Source organism: Aythya ferina (genome assembly GCF_964211825.1).
Source record: "Aythya ferina genome assembly, chromosome: 2".
In the NCBI taxonomy this organism is placed as follows: domain Eukaryota; kingdom Metazoa; phylum Chordata; class Aves; order Anseriformes; family Anatidae; genus Aythya; species Aythya ferina.
In genome coordinates, this window is record NC_140297.1 from 24,339,460 (window position 1) to 24,355,175 (window position 15,716).

Genomic DNA, 15,716 nt, shown 5'->3' on the forward strand with positions numbered 1-15,716 from the left:
AATCAACTAGTCCATTTACAGCTCACTTGAAGTCAGGTGAAGCAATTTGCAGTACTAATCCCAGGTATTCAATCTGCTTCTTCAGGCACTGAAAAGCTGAATTCCTGGATTTCATTAGCCATTGTTCATATACATTTTTTAATTGCTGTGGCTACTTTTGTGTCATTTTTTATACTGAAAGGGCAATTTTGTTGAAAAATAAAGGTTACTATTACCTTTCATCTGTCTGTAAGGATGTGTCTTATTTAAGGTGGGTCTGTTCCTGAGAAAACTGAAATGATTTTATCTGTTGCTAGAAGGAGAAACTGATAAGGGCCAAACTGCAATCAGCTGGGAGTTTACTGTTAAGATAATACCATGAACAGGTGCTGTGCAGAGATCAGCCATGCTTTGCTTTTTCAGGATCTTTGACCACAATGAAATCATGACATTATCTCAAAGCTGACATACGTACTGTGGTCATACAGATATTTACAGCTAAAGCTTGATTCTGAGGGATGCTGGATACACCCATCCTTACTGCTTTTAAAGGCAGTTCTGGAGACTTTGGGTCACACAAAGAATATCTCAGCAAATTGCAGTGAGGGAGACACGAAGGACATGGCTATCAGAAAACCAAAGACAGGTGAAGATTTTATCTTTATTGGGCTAAGGTGAGGCGTCTCAGAGTAATATACTGGTTCTTTTCCCAACCTATATCATATTGGCTGGCCCATGCACTTTAGTTCTCACTGCAGAAGTGAGCATGTGCACATTTGTGATTGGTACTCTCAGAGCATGTACAACTCCCACTATCACAACACTATCTTCCAATCACAGACGATGGCATTTTTTGAGCTAAGCACATTTATGAAGTTGTGTTAGGGTCTTCTGTAAACCAGCTGTGCTGGAATCCTTATCAACCAAAATCAATGTCAGACCTATGCATAGTGTGAACTTGGCAGAGAACAACACTGTTTTGTGCTGTCAAAATCGTCAACAGTCATGAAATTATTTCGTTAACTTCTACGTTGAACACATGTTAATTCCAGTCACATGAAAGCACATTATGTTCTCAGATTAATAAGAAAACTATGGTTAGCAAAATCTGCCTTTTGATTTTACAATTTCCCTGAAAGTACAGTATCTTGCAAATTAATGTCTGCGTTAGAGATCTTATTTCCTTTCTTCCGTTTGCAAAATAAACTTTCTTATTAAGATTCAATAATTGAATACAATGGGTCTTATGACACATGTGCATCACCAATGATCCTACAAATGTGTATGCAGATGTGAGTATGAATCCGGATGACTATGGGACCATGTCTGTATCCAATTCTGAAATAAAAATCCAGCTCCTAAGCATGTAAATGGCTGGCTGTGCTGATTTAGGCCATTATATTTATACTCTGTTTTGTAACTGCACATCAAGGAACCAAGAAACTCGAAGCCGCGAAAGCTGAACGAGATGTATATTGTAAAATTTCAAACATTTAGAGTTTTGTTCCATATCAAAACATTCTTGTTTTCACAGTGGTGCAATGTGATTCTTGCAGTATAAAAACAGCCATGAATCATTTGAAAATGTGTTATATCTTTTGTATATCACAGATACTTTCCTCATGAATAAGGAACTTTTCACCATAGGAAGGCTTTTATATGACTCCCGCTTGTTTCCCAGTCTATTTCTAGGCTAAATTTACTGTAAAGAGAGAGAGGTTTTGCATCTGCCTATGTCAGTTCTCCAGTGTATTGAGGTCAGCTTCCATTCTCCTTGGCTCTGATGCCTGCCTGTACAAATACAAATTCCATTTCCATCCTATTATTTTTCTAATCAAGGGTTTGTCATGCAAAAGAAGATCTGAGGTGACTGTTTTCCATTATGCAAAACATTCCATTATGATAATATCTTTAGGACAGTCTTATAAAGGTGCCCTGCCCAAAGAAATCACAAATGAGAGCAGTAAAATAGTAGACAAATCCTGCATAATTTGCCCTCTTATTTAACATTCAGGCCACAGAGTTCACCCTAATTTGCCATACACATTTCCTCTGACATTCTCGATCTGTACATATGGTAAAAATAAGAATTGGCAGCTCTCACTGAATAGTCTTCTGTTAAGTGCTTATCAAAAGAAGAAGAAGAAAGGGGTTGTAAAATGCAGTCATATTTAGTACATCCTTCACTTTCTTTTGCTTTCTCTGCTAAACTCACACTTAGTAAAATCTACAGTCAATGAAATTTACCTTTTGAGCTCAAGTTGTTTCCATTCAGAACAAAGTAAAAAAAATGCCAGCAAAGAAAACCTGATATTTCTTAGAAATTCTCTTTTCTTTCTTATGCCAAATCCCAAGGGGCAGGGCTCCACAGAAAGGGAGTTTATTTTCTAAATCCTTTGAACACAAAGCTCTTACATTTTCTAGGACAAGATGTTTTCCTAGACAATCTCAATATTGTACCTTTGTATTAATACTTTTGTCATAAAGGTGAATACACACACATATTTTTTGGTGTATATTTAATTTCCATTAGATGTCGTTTCAATTATTCAAATATGCATTGGCTTACAAGCAGACTCCTGTAAAGACTTGTGTCTGAGTCTTGGCAAGTACATCATATTTCTGCAGTTTCAGTGTATTTGATTTTTCTGTTGTCTCTTCATATTGTGCAAATTTGCATATTGCATGTGTGTGTGTGCTAAATACATAAGATAATGAATCTTCACTGACTTCTTCATTTGGCAAGACTTCTGAATTTGTGGTTTTATTACAAGTTTTTAATGGTGGTGCTTCTTCTTCCTGACTATTTCTATATCCAGTCAGATAAATTTTGGGTCTTTAGAAAACTTAGGTATTTTAATTATCACTCAAAATAGGCAAATGGTCCTTTTCTTTATCTGGCTGTTCTAGAGTGCCCTTCCAGATGTGGGGAAGACTGTACTATGGCTGCTCATTCCTATTCAGGGATTATTGCACTATTAAACAGAGTTTAATTTAATGTAATATCCACATTGATATCAATACTTGATATCAGCTTTCAACTGTCTCCAGTCTTTTGCAATTTTATCTCATTTAATGGAGCTGCTTTCAACCCATGATGTAATAAGTTTGGAAAAAAAAAAAAAAACAACATATGAATATTAGGTGTATTGTCCTTACTGATCCATAATTGCACCAGCTATAGTGGTGAAATTACATGGTTATCTGAAATTAATTACAGCTATCTGAAACTCCATATGACCTGTCTTTACTGCTGCCCCCCATCAGTTGTCAGGAGCTATAATTTGATCAGGACAGCTTGCGTCTGCTGTAAAGTCTACCGTTAAGGGCCCACTGTGTCCCCTGAAACTGCCCTTAATCTGTCGATAATTACCTTCAGGGTGATTTCTCCCACTGGTGACTAAGGCTAAACATATGTAATTATCTGGAGCAGCAGGATCTTCCTTTCTCCAAAACTGGTACAGGGATTGCTTCTAGCTGCTCACCGGCTACTTCCTTGTGCTCCTGTGCATCCCCATGTCTGGTTTTGGCTGCTTTGTTGGTGCTTGCCCTGACAGCCGGCCACTGCGCTGCCTGGGCCTGCAGCCATCCCACATCTGCCTACGCCACTGTTCTCGTTTTTCTTCTTCTGCAAAGATAAGTGGGACCAATATGACAAACAGCACAGCTACCAGAACCTTTCAAGTCACTGCTCTGAATTTATTTTTTGCTTTCTTAACACATATACATGACCAGTATTATCAGACCAAGGCACAGCTTATCACATGCATGGACAACACATCCGTATTTATGCTCATTTTTTGAGGTCTGATTTCTTCGAAGATGGTGCCCAAATCCAATTACCATCTTCACAGGACATAACGATTTAGCTTCTGGAAACAATCCCATGTGCACCAATATGCATTGCCAGATATAAAAGCCTTGCTTACAACGGGCAGTGCAGTGAAGCATCCCGGCCAACCTTGCCATCAGGTCTGTTCCATGGATCTCCACGGTTTAGCATGAAGCCTTGTTTGGTGAAAGCATGTTTCTATTAATCCTTCTTGACTTTTTTTACTCACTAACTGCCACATTTCCCTAAACCAGTAGAACAGACAGGCTTTCTGAGGCAAGTGGGGAGAAGCTCTGGCCAGCTCCGTCTTGCTCCTAGCACTCCTGTGGTGCTTAGCAGCCAGAACTGGGCCATCTTCTGCCCAGGTCTATTCATACCCCATGGTCCTCATGCAAGACTGGAAGGCAACGCATAATGTGAGAACAAAGTCTGCCTCCATGTCTGGATGAGCAGCCCTGCAGAGAGCATATTTACCTGCTCGGCATCAAGGTGATAAACTACCTGAGCATACTTCCTGGAGGAAATGCTAGCAGTCTCTTGGCTATGAGCATGCAAACAGAGCTGTGCTCTCTATTTCAGTATCAAGACTATTATCTGTAAAATTGTGGCTTGCTTTAATTAAATAGTGAAGAATATTTGATTAATTCTACTTTTTATTACAAAAACATTCAACAGTGGAAATGGTGGATTCTAGTGTCTGCCCTGATACACTTCTGTGTTTTTGGAATCTAGGCAATTAAAGCATTCATGTGGTAATTCCTCCAGTATACTTTTTCACATTAATATGATAATTTCTTCTGAATTGTTTAGTCAAATTAATTGTATTGAGCCTTATTCTGGGCACACTGAGCATCCTTCTAAGGAGAGTTATTAAACTACTAGTTTTTATCTCATTAAGAATTGCCTTAATAACAACATTCAGGAAAGCTGTTTCATGATCTGATATGGTGATAGCTCCAATTTTTATATGTGTTGTGTTGTCAGGCAGCTTGTGAGATAATAGGAAAGATCTACTCTTGGCTAGGGAGAGGATGAGATGTGAAGTTCGCTCTGCTGGAGTGCATATGCCTTCAGACATCAAAGCTCTTAAAATTTTCCACAGACCAAAATGGAAACGGGACATTTTATCACCCGGGGTGCTGCCTGTTCCCTACTGCTCTGCCTGCCCAGCAGCTTGCCAGGGCAGAGCAAAAGCAATTCAAATCAGAGGCCAGAAGTGGGGGCATATTCCTGGCTATGGATGCAGACATCCACTGATAGTAGATGGACGCCCAGACTAAAAAAAAAAAAAAATAAAATAACTTGGGAAATTTGTAATGACAAACAAACCTCAATAAAGAGGCTCTATCCAATTCTAAAACAAGCACCTACAGGAGAAATTTGTTCACTCTTTAAATGCTATGACCTTCAACCTCAGATCTATCTTATCCTCCAGCATGGCATGGAAATAAACCATAATTGTGTAGCACTGTCGGTCTGGTTACAGCATGGGAATCTCCTAAAATACACACCCAATTCCCTTGTCATTAGCCTACAGCAATATGAGAAGGCTACACATGTATAGTTCAGAGGCAGAAGCCACACTGGCTGCACAGAATTGGTAGGGGAGCAGAGCTGAGAAAGACGTGGCTGTCTCTGCAAATGAGAAAAGGGTCTCCGACCAGTGTCAGATATTCCCTCAATTTCTGCATTTGGAAGGGTGACATTTGTATTTATTTTTATTGGGTGGTTATCTTCTTGTGAGAAATACAGGCCAAGTCTTGGGTCTGGGAAAATTAATTACGTCTGGAATTTATCTTGATAAAATATAAAGGCGGATTATGTTTCTTGGGTCAAATGCTGTTAGCATAAGTATAAGGTTATGAGTTCTTTGGTTCTTCTCTGCTTTGAGAAAAGAGACAGAAGTTTTAAAGAAAAAAAGTAAGAATAATGAGATAATTTATCATGAAAACTTTGTGTATGCATACAGGATTTATTGATTAGGTTGGTACTCCACAAAATAGTGCATTTGCTGATTTTAGGCGTCATGTCTATTACCTAAGCCAAATGACTGTTATCATAAACTCTGTAGTAGATTACCCTCCCTGTAGTTTGTCTTCTTGTTTTTAAAAGATCAACCAATTCTCTTGGGCTCTTGAGCCCAAGGGACATATAAAAAAGCAGGAGATGAGTCTCTTAAAGGCAACAAAAACACTGAAGGAAAACTCGCTTTCATGTGCCGTCAGTTGTATCCACAGTACCACTTCCCATGTACTGGACAAACGAAGAGGAGGTGAAATATTTGGGTACACACTAAAGGCTACATAACTATGAAATTTCCACATCAAATACCGGTGAAGTCTTCTCAGACTGACTTCAGTTAAGAAATCACCCAATAGAGAAATAAAGGTAGCAAAAATAATAACCAGCAACATTAAAATCCTGTTTTGTTTTGTTTTGTTTTGTTTTGTTTTGTTTTTTTTCTCAGCCTTTATTTTAATTGAGCAATTTCATTTCTAAAAGTTTCTTATTGCACAGTTACTGAGAACATTTCAAAATCCATTTCAGATTTGAATTCCGAGGATGACAACAATCAGCCTACGGAAGGGTTGTCATGTTGGTGATCATCAGCGCTGATCAATTTTTTTTGTTTGTTTGGGACTCCTCTTGCACTACTTGATCTTGGCTTGATCTTAGGTGTATCACATCTGATCTGGCATGTAAATTGAGCCAAGATGTGCAGTCCAGCATGCCTCAGTGTCTAGCAGCTATCCCATCACAGCAACAGAGGGGCACAGCCACTTTAAAAGCAGTGCTCTGCTACCTGGATCAGTGGAGATGGCAGGTCTGCTACACAGCCCTGTCCTTGGGGCTTCCCTCCCTATTAACCAGCAATGTCTGTGCTGCCTACACAGCCTGGTGGGTATTTAAATGGCTATCGACAACAGCATGCCGAGAGCAACATTTGTTAGTTAGAGCCTACAAGGGAGGTAGGGTGAGGAAACTGGCAGCAAAGCAAGTAAATGAATATAAAAATGCTTAGTCAGGACTTCCATCTGTCATATTGATTGTTTTTAAGATAAGAGAAGATACATTAAGAAGCTTGCATGCTACTATGAGAGAATACAGTTATAGGTGATAGCCTGGCTACAGACCAAGACTGTGACTTTAAATAAATCCATTCTAAAGAGCCCTGCCATACACAGCGGGGGAGAGGTGATAAATGATGGCCTCCAGTCCTGTTACCTCTCTTTTCAGGGCAGTCAGCATCAAGGTGACTCCACTCCTTTTCCACTCCCAGGTCCCCCTCAACCTGCCGCTTTCATCTGCAGTACTGGAAGAAAAAACAGAGGGATTGCTCCCCATATTTATCACCTCAGTGTCAGTCCAGATTTGTTTATTTATTTTTCAATTCAGAATAACTAATGACTATATTTCCTTTCTGAAGGTGCAGCCCAAACTGCAGCTTCATTATCGCCCACTTTCATGAACCCACTAAAGCTTTAGCTCTTGCTGGTTGGAGCCATCCCCTCCCAGCTTCCAGCTCATGCCTTCCCCTTCCCCTCTGCTGGCACCAGCCCCCTGCACTAGCCCAGAGCTGGAGAAGGGAACTGGTGCAGCAGGAAGGGCACTAGGTTTAGTGTAAAGCCTTAATCCGGGGCAGTGCACTGCTCTGCTTCTTCGAGTCACCCGGCAGTGCTGCAGCACGCAGCAGGGGTTGGGATTGTGGGAGTGGGATGAAATGTGGGACCATCAGGGACTTTAAAACAATTGTGATTCACAACCCTCCAAAGCTTTCTGGGCAGGAAAAATAGGCCTAAGGAAAAAGAATTGTGTGTGCTAGCTTTAGGTTAAATTCCCTTTGCTAACACAGACTTCCTACCTGACTTTGAACAGGCCATTTTCATCTCTTTCTGCCTTAGATTTCCCTCTCCAAAATGAAGACAGAGCAGTGCTTTTATCTTTCAGAACAAATACGTTAGAGATTTTGAGGTGACGATGTGTCTGGGTGCTTTGGGAGCAGGGGCACAGGAAGACTTGACAGATCTGCAAATATTTTTAAACTGCTTTTGTCTCAAGCTTCCCTTTTTTAATTGCATTAATTGAATACAGCATCTGTACTGCACAATTTGTACTGCACAGTTACTTTTCAATCGTTTGTACCATAGCATTATTCTCTTCATCTGAACCTAGGCCTGATCTGAGGAGATCAGTTCAAGCTCATCAGACCTGACTTTGTCATCTTTTTTTTCCAACAGAGCTAATGGATGGTTTAGTTTGTGACCAGAACCATCACTTACAGGACTTCAGACTAATAAACTTGCTTTAATACAGAGCAGATGGAATGGTTGTTTGGACCATGACCATTTTTCCAGAAATGGATGATAATACTATATAAATACTGTCATTGTGTTCCTCTTCCTAGTCTAAAAAGCCCTGCTCAGAGAGTAATATTTGAAATGTTTATCTCTAGAAAAAATATACTTGGCATAGCCATAACAAGTGGTAGAATATCCTTTTTGCCTCAGAATTTGAGATTAGAGTGTCTATATTTATAGCTAAATGAGGATACCACTAGAAATAAATATTTATTGAGGTGGTGATTTTATTACAAGGGCGGATCATCATTCAGAAAGAAGAAGTCAGTCTTGTATTTACAAAACTCAAATGAGAGATTACAGACTAGTTATTCTGGGATATATCAGTCCAGCTCTGGTGAGTTGACTTTAAAGGGCCAATTACCAGAAAGCATGGGCACCAGCACCTTTTAAGTATAAGGTCCCTGAAAGGTCCCTTGACCTCTTTTTAAAACTATGTGCCTCCATTTTCTCTCTGGCTTTACCGTACACTTTTTTTCCCTGACCTTGGAAACACGCTTTGTTTCTCTGTGTTTAAGTTCCTGCATTTAGAAAATGGGGATTAAGAACACCGATGAGAAGCTGCTCCAAGTTTATTGATATCTGCAGCTTAATGAACTCTAATGGGCAGCACTGTACAAAAGCAAAGATTTATTTACATATTACTAAAACAATTCATTTTTTAGCCCACAACAATGTTGTACTGCACATCTTCAATGAGTGCGTACTTGTCCATTTGAAGAAACAACCGATTTAACTAAATGGTTTTTGAAAGAGATCTAGAGAAATTGGTGCAACCCCATCATGGAGATAAATTTGCATCAGCCTGAGTGCTTCATATTGATTAAGCTTATGTCAGCAAGGAATCAACTTGCTAATTCCATGAAAGGCACTTTTAAACTGAAATAAGAGTGTCTACACAGGGGGTTAGTTTAATATTGGCACTTTTTTTCCGAAACAGACAAGCCTTTAAGCTCCATATCCCTAGTGCTGAGCATTTCAAAAGGAAAAAAAAAAAAAAAAAAAAAAAAAGTGGCAAAGTAGACATGGCAAAACAATTAGGTTTAAGAAACATCCTTTCCTTGGCATTCTGAGTGCTGCATTGTCTCAGAATGAGGCTTGCTTAGATTTGAAGCATCTTTAAATCTGCTGCTATGTCACACTTCATGTGGGAACACACATTTTTAATGGCAGAAATAATACTGGCTGGCATATCCCAGAGACAGGGGTTCAAGGCTGTGGTCTCACAGCAGCCTATGGAACTGTTACTGCAAATCAAATGTGAAATGTTTTTATCATGCAACTTGGAAGCCACCGATGCATCATGTGTAAGAAGAAATGAAATGGTGCTTCCAAAACCCATTTAGCAAACCCTGTTGCTTGTTGTGGCAGTGGTATAGATAAAGTTCAGGATAACCTGCTGCCAGTCTTTCTCCTCCAAAAGGAAGATCTCGACTTCCAACTCTAAACTGCAGTTACATATGTATTTGGAAGGATGTACATGCAGGCACAGTGCATCCTATTACAGACCTTTAAGCAAACATTATATTAACATATTTTAATCAGAATCTGCACATTTTAAAAGACAAGATGTATCCAAGAAGAAGCTATACAATCACAAAAACATATAAATAGAAATATAAAATATCAATGGCTTTGCAGAAATACTATGTCTTTGTCTATCTAGAGAAAATGGCAGAGCAACAGAAAACATCTGAAAGACTCACATCAGTAAAGTGCTTCTTGAATTTTAATAAATGCAAAAATAATTGAGGATAACACATGAGTCATGATGTAGAAAATCCTTCTTTTCCCTCCCCCACTTTCCGTCCAGTGCTCTTATTCTTATGTACATCATTCCTCATGAGTGTCCAGACTTGAAGAACAAACAAGAATTCCTCATCTGCCTCACTTTCCCAGTAGAGTATGTAAGGATGGACTTTCCCTTGCAGTGCTGTTACTGGAATACCCCCCCCAAAAAAAGTGGTATTCCAGTAACAATACCAGTGGGAAAAAGGTGTTTTCCTCTGAAAATACAGAGGTGCAGAAGCAGACCAGAATCTTCTGGATGTTAGAGAGTAATACAGCCAGCAGTTGCCCTAGCTGAGGGCAACTTGGATCCAAGTCTGAGGCATGGAACAAAAAACTTGATTCAGATCCTGCATTCAGCCAGAGGGGAACACAACGCTTGGGACACTGAGATGACGTGGCTTGTCCTGTTAGCCTACCATGCTGGGAACTATGTGATAGTTTTCTTAATGCTAGCAGTGCAGTATGAAAGTTCCTAAAATTACATTAATCGTTCCTGCAAATAGCAAATGTGTGGGTTTCCACAGGCAAATCCAAATCCACTAAAAAAATATACAATTAGGTTGTTCACTATGGAAAACAGAGTTACCATGAAATCTAGAAGGAAAGAGTCCAGATGCACATTGATGTGCAATGGCTTAATGTTCTGATAGAGGCACTGGAGGATGAGAGGCTTGAATGCTTTGCGTTTGGACTGTATGTTGTGATTGCACATGGAGGCTGTACAGAATGACCACCCGTGACAAGAGAGTTAGACCTCATCATCCTTTAGGTAACATTCACTGCCATGAACTGTGAGACTTTCTGAAGTGTTTCTTTTTCTCCTCCTTGAACACCATGGAATCAGGCTAAGGATGGTTTATATGGGGCCCATGTGTGATATCCTAAATACTCCTGGAGGTGCTGGCGTGTCAAGCAGTGGCTGTGCAGCCAGGATCAGATGAAATTCTAACTGGAAAAGCCAGCTGCAGAACTGGGGGAAGGCCTAGAAAACTGCTCTTCTCTATCCTGAGGAAAATTCCTTTCACAAAACCAGCCCAAAGTTTCTGAAAAGAATTCACTTCAAAATACAGCTGACTCCTCTTATATGGAGAAAAATGTATTCAGGGGAGAATAAATGCTTACAAGCAGATCCTAGTGGCTCGGACTTTTCAATCTTTCTGGGCAGTTTGCCTCTATTTACACTGGTTAAATATTTAAAACTATCTTTCCAAAGTAAAGCAAAAGCCCAAAAGATTTCTTTTAAACTGAAAGTTGAGATTCTCTTCTAGTCTGTACCAAGCCACATTCCATGGATAAAGGCAGAGGCAGGCTGTGAATTACTCCCGGCTCTGACCTCATCCTGCTCATTCTCTCAGTAACATTCATGGAAAATGCATGCACACCTAAAAGACAAAGAAGAAAATCTTTCCTCTGCTCTATCCCCCGACCTCACACACAAACCTTTTACATTTGTGTATCTTGAAATACTAATTCAGAAAATATGGTCTTAAGTTCATTCGCATCGGTGTAAATAGGGAGTAATTTCATTAAAAGAATGGTACTTAAAGCATGGCAAAAGCAGTGTGGAAAAGTAGTTAAAACTGATCATGTAATTCCTCCTTGCATCCCAGCCTTTTAAAGCTCTTCTCACTGCCCCAGCGTCGATGAAAGCAGCAGGTCCACTCTTGGGAGTAAGGATTGCAGGCTCAGGCCCTTAAATCAGCATCTCTGTGTGCAAGGAACAAGGGAGAGACTGTGCTGTTCTCAGACGCTGTACGCAACTGTAGGAGAATTCACCTAAGAAAGAGAAACGACAAGAGAGTAAAAATATTCGCATTTGCTCTGAACAAAACGAGCTGTGCTCTGCAATTGCCCTTTTAAGAGCTCTGACTTTGTCTCGTTCTCCGGAAAACTTCTTGCAGCAGCAGAGAGCAGCCCCTGAGCCTCTCGCCCAGACGCAGAACATGTCAGGAAAGGCAGGCAACATGCGGCTTTAATTTGCAAGGGATCATCTACATTTCTTCTGAACAGAAAAGAAAACAAAATCAAATCTCCACATACTCAATCTATCTTGAATAAACAGTGTTAAGGAAAAAATGCTGTGGGTATTGGGAGGAAGAGACTCTTTGTAGACCGCTCTGACTGTGCCTAGCGTTTCTCCTTGTGCCTCTTTAGAGCACACAAAATCACTGTTACGGGGGTCTGATTTACACAAGTGCTAGTCAGAGATTGCTCTTTATTCCTAGCCCATGCTAGTTTGGGTTACAATAGGTGTCACACAGCAGGAGTAAATTACCACCGACTTTAGTGCTAGAGCTGCATTTCCACTCTCTTTCTCCCATTCCACAACCCCCAAGTACAAATACAGTACAATTTTTACCTAAATTGACAATCACAAACTAACACAGCCAATTAATAAAAGGCACATATAGAGGCATCTGGGAGAAATCTGAGGATAAGATGACCTGGGCCAGCTGCTGGTAAGAGAATTACTTTGTATCTTGTCAAATGCCTGTTAATAACCACTGCCTCTGCACTGCAAAGACTTTCTGGGCACTTGGCTGTAGAGCCAAGAGATGCTTCGCTGCAGTAAGTACTCTGGCAGCACCATCACCTAGGGCTCGTGTTCAGCTCCTACCGATTTTCTCTGCCAGTTACTGCATGTGTTTGTTATTTCTGTCAGCACGGGCATGTTTCCAAGAGCCTCCTAGATGTTCCAAGAAACAGTCAATGTTCAAGGTAGGCTTTTAAATTTTCAGGATTTTATTCTTCTGGCAAGACTAAATCTATGAGATGCTATGGCTCATGGCCTTGGGGAAGATGGCTATGTCATTGGCATGTTGCAAAGTGAAATATATCTTACTATGCAACTGTAAAAGCTGCTTGGGAGTCTTGCCTAGATAATTTTTCTCCAGAATTTTGGTCTGTAGATCTCTGTGTCAACTTTGAGGATCACACAACTTAGTTTACAGAGTCTGTATTACCTGGATTAAGGATTTTATCATCAGAAATATAAGGTAGCTTTAATATGGCAATGGAAGGAGGAACCCTGTTTTATGTTACAATTTCAGGTGTATGACACTGTAATTACCTGTCCTTCATTTCACTGCATTTACATTGTTCATACTGATTCTCCAGCAAGCATCCCTGTCTGTGCACGGTGAGGGCTTGATGTGATATGTGTTGCCAGCACTGAGGAGAGAGATGCTGTAATGAGACGTACCTGAAACTGTGGAACTGTACTGTTTCACTTGGAATCCCCTAGGTCACTCTGAGAGGTTTCATGAATGTGAATCAAAAAAATCTTAACTGTTTTTATCAGGCAAGATTCATGGTCAGCATCAAACAAAAATCATTCAACATTTAACTTGCCACATCATACTAGGATGACCAGACTTCTAAACCCTCATTTGAAATTCAAATCATCAACTTAAAAGGTAGTTAGCTGAGTATATCTTTTGCTTTTATTTAGTGGACAAACATACATTTATGTAATCATCTGTCTTTAGAGTTCATTCATTTGGGTGGCCACTAACCTTACCACACATACAGTTCGTGGTTGTATTGCATTTCTGGCTGTATGCAGCATAGGTCTGTGATATAAAGCTGAACAATTTCCTCTAGAAAAATAAGTTTTCTTTAAATGCTGTGGAAACTTTTACTCTATCCTATTTCTGCCAATCACTTAGAGGAAAACAAGAAAATAGTGTAACTACTTTTTTCTTCATTTCTTCCCATAATTAAATTAATAATTTGACAGCTTCATGGTTCTTTCTGTTTTTCCCCAAATATTTATGTTTTCATTCCCCTCCTTATAACAAGTAAAAAAGCACAAAAAAGCACCCTGCTGACAGCAGCATAGTGACGATGCAACTGGGATAGAACCAATGCAAGATGGAGACCATAAGCACCTACAATAGGCAGAAAGCAAAATTCCAGTGTTTTATCATCCTAGTTCTGAAGCCTAGTCACACAGAGGGTTGAGGACGAAATCTGGTACTCCTCCCTCCTGCCAAGCTCCTAATTTCCTCTGGTGGCAACTCTAATTAACAATAGGACTTTGTTTTGAAGTAAAAAAGCTTAAATTCATTTTAAGGTATGACTTTAATGTCTAAGTTTTCACTTCTTTTATCATGGAACTTCCATGGCAAAGGGGAAGAGTGCCTGGCCTTCAACAAAGACTCAATACGCCTGCGTAAAAACATGATGACTGTTGTTCTGAACCAAGCAAAGGTAGCATCCAGTCCTGTTTCCTCTCTCTAAGTCACTCCTGGTGAATACCTACTTCAAGAACACTTCAGGAACAAGACATACGCAGTGATATTCTCCTGTGGATGTGATGTGCAGGACTGGAGTAGTAGGTAATAATACAGAAGGAGCAGTATCTTGGCTTTTGCTATAAGCTTTTCTTCAGGTTACAAATGCAAGCTGCAGCTTTCACTTAAGAATGACTGCTTAAGATTTACTAATTTCAGGTAAGATTTCCTAAAGGTATTAAGCCAGCTTGCAAAGGAAGAAGGTGGTATCTGCAGAATAGAGAGGCTGTTAATCATACAGGTGGGTGGGAGGAAGAATGGCACTTATAAGCTAAGCAAAAAGGAGAGACAATTACCTGATGGCCTGTTGTTTGAGAGAGAGAAGTGGGTGATGGTAGCAGGAGCAGAATGTTTTTGTTTTGTGGGAAACTTTCACTCACTGACAGCATGATGATGCACAGGACAAAGTACATTACATTCCTGGAACTACAAAGGGAATATCGGAGGATGCTGATGGGTTGGTGGCAGGGGGTATTTGTTGCAGTAGTAGCAGATAGGCATCAACACGTTTTCTGTTTCTTGCTCGGCAGGGTTTAAATGGACCTGCTGTTTTGGGCCACAGAGAATAATGTTCCTAATTATGAGTTTTGTGGTTTGGGGTGCTTGAAATGTAGGACAAGTGCTTCTGGGAAGATTCTTTCCACACAGGAAATCTTCTGTTAGGTGAAAAATCATTAAACAGTTAAAACCATCACGTCCTAGGAACTTAACAGCTCTCAGTCCTTGTTCTTCCCCCCCCCCCCCCCCCCCCCCGAACATCCCATCTGTTCCAGCTTCTACTTCTCCTTTCTAAGCTGGTCTCCCTGATATATCCATATCTGAGCTCTAAGCAGTTGTTCCCAAGTTGTATTTAGTGTTGTAGCTACTTCTTCAAAACTGCAAAAATGGTTTATAAACCCCCAAATTTGTCTATTTTCCCTTCCATACAAATCTTGTCCCGTCTGCACTGATCCTATTACTGGAATACACTTCTGGCTTGTTGCACACACTAACTTAGTGACTTTTCAGTGTATTTTTTCCCTGTGTTTGAGAACTGAGCATTTCATAAATATTTCAAATGCAGACCCCTGTAGAGAGAATTTAAGCCAACTGAGGATGGACTTGCATGTCTTAACTGCCTTTCCTGGATTCTGTGATGCATCCCCAGGTGTGGAAACCACATGTGGAAATCCACAGAGTCTTCCTGACACTGGCTGGAAATTCACGCTTATGTTCTCTGTGAAAGAGTGTGCATACTATCTGTTCATTTCCAAAGATTCAGTGTTCAATTATTTTAGAATGAATAGGAAAACAATACTATCATTTAGGGATGAATATAAATTAGGTTTTGTGCTAGGAAGGCGTTGGTAATTTTAATTACTGAGGCAGACGTGAGGAGGAAAATCTCTAGATTAAAACAGTAAATATGTTACATGAGGAATCAAACCTTTTTCAGCAGGAGATGGAAAAAGACAACATTTG

At 40.0% G+C, this 15,716-nt stretch overlaps 1 long non-coding RNA gene across 1 annotated transcript; it reads right to left on the reverse strand.

The window, feature by feature from the left end:
• Window positions 1-9,679: 9,679 nt before the first annotated feature.
• Window positions 9,680-14,974, reverse strand: LOC311432160. Its single transcript, XR_014689857.1, has 2 exons — window positions 14,552-14,974; window positions 9,680-11,736 (listed from the first exon to the last, which is right to left on the reverse strand). It is a non-coding gene; the product is annotated as an uncharacterized lncRNA (long non-coding RNA).
• Window positions 14,975-15,716: the final 742 nt, after the last annotated feature.